The sequence below is a fragment of the Nerophis ophidion genome, linkage group LG16, assembly GCF_033978795.1.
Source record: "Nerophis ophidion isolate RoL-2023_Sa linkage group LG16, RoL_Noph_v1.0, whole genome shotgun sequence".
NCBI classification, from domain to species: domain Eukaryota; kingdom Metazoa; phylum Chordata; class Actinopteri; order Syngnathiformes; family Syngnathidae; genus Nerophis; species Nerophis ophidion.
The window spans coordinates 21,614,992-21,618,350 of record NC_084626.1 but is presented as its reverse complement, the minus strand read 5'-3'; positions in this window follow the sequence as shown (position 1 = coordinate 21,618,350).

Here is a 3,359-nt window from a genome sequence, read left to right as displayed (position 1 = left end):
TCTATTCAGAAACGATTTTTTCACGATTCAAAAGGATTCTCTATTCATTCAATACGCAGGATTTCAGCACGATCTACCCCAGTCTGCTGACATGCAAGCAGAGTAGTAGATTTTTGTAAAAAGCTTTTATAATTGTAAAGGACAATGTTTTATCAACTGATTGTAATAGTGTAAATTTGTTTTACTATTAAACGAACCAAAAATATGACTTATTTTATCTTTGTGAAAAAATTGGACACAGTGTGTTGTCAAGCTTATGAAATGCGATAGAAGTGTAAGCCACTGTGACACTATTGTTCTTTTTTTTATTCTTATAAATGTCTAATGATAATGTCAATGAGGGATTTTTAATCACTGCTATGCTGAAATTATAACTAATATTGATACTGTTGTTGATAATATTTATTTTTGTTTCACTACTTTTGGTTTGTTCTGTGTCGTGTAAGTGTCTCCTCTCAATTGCTCTGTTTATTGCAGTTCTGAGTTTTGCTGGGTCAGGTTTGGTTTTGGAATTATTTTGCATTGTTATGGTATTGCTGTGTATTGTTTTGTTGGATTGATAAAAAAAGAAAAAGAAAATATATATATATATTTACAAAAATCACACAAAAATAGATTTTTTTAAATGAGAATCACGATTCAAATTCGAATCGATTTTTCCCCACACTCCTAGTATATATATATACCGTGACCTTCCATCCCTCAGACAGCACTGTATCAAAAACCGACATCAATCTCTAAAGGATATCACCACAAGGACTCAGAAACACTTAAGAAAACCTCCGTCTCTAAATACAGTTCGTCGCTACATCTGTAAGTGCAAGTTAAAGCTCTACTATGCAAAGTGAAAGCCATTTATCAACAACATCCAGAAACGCCGCCGGCTTCTCTGGGCCTGAGATCATCTAAGATGGACTGATGCAAACCGGAAAAGTGTTCTGTGGTCTGACGAGTCCACATTTTAAAATGCTTTTGGAAATATTCGACATTGTGTCCTCCGGACCAAAGGGGAGGCTAACCATCCAGACTGTTATTGACGCAAAATTGAAAAGCCAGCATCTGTGATGGTATGGGGGTGCATTAGTGCCCAAGGCATTGGTAACTTACACATCTGTGAAGGCACCATTAATGCTCTGAGGTACATACAGGTTTTGGAACAACATATGCTGCCATCTAAGCGACGTCTTCTTCATGGATGCCACTGCTTATTTCAGCAAGACAATGCCAAGCCACATTCAGCACGTGTTATAACAGCATGGCTTTGTAAAAAAAGAGTGCGGGTACTTTCCTGGCCTGCCTGCAGTCCAGACCTGTCTCCCATCGTAAATGTGTGGCGCATTATGAAGCGTAAAATACAACAGCGGAGACCCCGGAATGTTGAACGACTGAAGCTCTACATAAAACAAGAATGGGAAAGAATTCCACTTTAAAAAGCTTCAACAATTAGTTTCCTCAGTTCCCAAACGTTTATTGAGTGTTTTTAAAAGAAAAGGTGATGTAACACAGTGGTGAACATGCCCTTTCCCAAATACTTTGGCACGTGTTGCAGCCATGAAGTTCTAAGGTAATTATTATTTGCAAAAAAATAAACTTAATGAGTTTAAACATCAAATATCTTGTCTTTGTAGTGCAATCAATTGAATAAAGGTTGAAAACGTTTGGTAAATCACTGTATTCCGTTTATATTTACATCCAACACAATTTCCCAACTCATACGGAAACGGGGTCTGTATATATATATATATATGTATATATATATATATATATATATATATATATATATTTACACAATACATAAATTCTGGACTATAAGTTGCTTCTTTTATTCCTAGGCTTTGAACCCTGTGGCTTATAAAACTGTGTGGCTAATTTATGGATTTTTCTTAACCGACAGCTAGTTACAGGTATAATGTAAGTATTTTTTTTTTTTTTTTTTTTTTAAACAAGCAAACACACTTAATAGGTGTGTTCAGGTTTGTGCTATCTTATGTACAAGTTGGCTCACTGCAGGTGCATTGCCCTTCTGTTTAGACTGAGCTTAGTATGTACCTACCGGAAGTACAGTTTTCATTCCGTCTTTTAGCTGACCATAGCGTTCTACTTGTATGGATTCTACATGTATCACTCCTAGCAACATTTGTAGGTTTTACATCCATCTACTACAGCTTGTCCCTTTTGGGGTTGCGGGGGGTCGCTTGAGCCTATCTCAGCTGCATTCAGGCGGAAGGCGGTGTACACCCTGGACAAGTCGCCACCTCATCGCAGGGCCAACAAATTTAGATAGACAACACTCACACTCACATTCACACACTAGGGTCAATATAATGTTGCCAATCCACCTATAACCAGGTGCACGTTTTTGGAGGCGGGAGGAAGCCGGAGTACCCGGAGAGAACCCACGCAGTCATCGGGAGAACATGCATACAGTATTACTAAAAAAATATTTACTTCCAAAGCCGTCCCATCGGTGATGGTTTTAGTAGTGTTTTTATGCAAATTTGTACGTGCAATGGTAATGTAATAAAACTAGCGTCATTAGCATTATTTACTATGCTAACACAATTACAAGTGTTTTTGTTAGTATTATTAACCAACAATGGCATTCTTTTTGTATTGTTTCAGTTTCGTAAATTCACCAAAATGTCACCATGGACTTATTGAGTCTTTGTGGCTAATTGGAAAGCCAGCTTTCGCAGCCAGTAGGTCAATGTGATGGCTTGTTTTGTTTGATCAGCTACTGTATTTTACAGCCGTGCTACAGGCACTGTTTGAAAACAATTAAGGTATGTAAAAAAACATTTACATAATGTTTCTGTGTAAATAACTAATTTCACAACGTATACATTTGCGGCTTATAGTGCGGCGCAGCTAATATATGAAAAAAATACTGTTTTCTTTTCAAATTTACTAAGTCTGGCTTTTATCCCGGTGCGCTCTATCATCCGGAAAATACAGTAATTTAGTAGTTTTTTTTAACCCCTCTTACACCGTGCTGCCGGTGGCAGAGGGGTTAGTGCGTCTGCCTCACAATATGAAGGTCCTGGATTCGCTCCTGTGCTGGGGATCTTTCTGTGTGGAGTTTGCATGTCCTCCCCGTGACTGCGTGGGTTCCCTCCGGGTACTCCGGCATCCTCTCACCTCCAAAGACATGCACCTCGGGATAGGTTGATTGACAACACTAAATTGGCCCTAGTGTGTGAATGTGAGTGTGAATGTTGTCTGGCTATCTGGGTTGGCCCTGCGATGAGGTGGCGACTTGTCCAGGGTGTACACTGCCTTCGGCCGGATTGTAGCTAAAATAGTTTCCAGCGCCCCCCGCCACCCCAAAGGGAATAAGCAGTAGAAACTGGATGGATGAT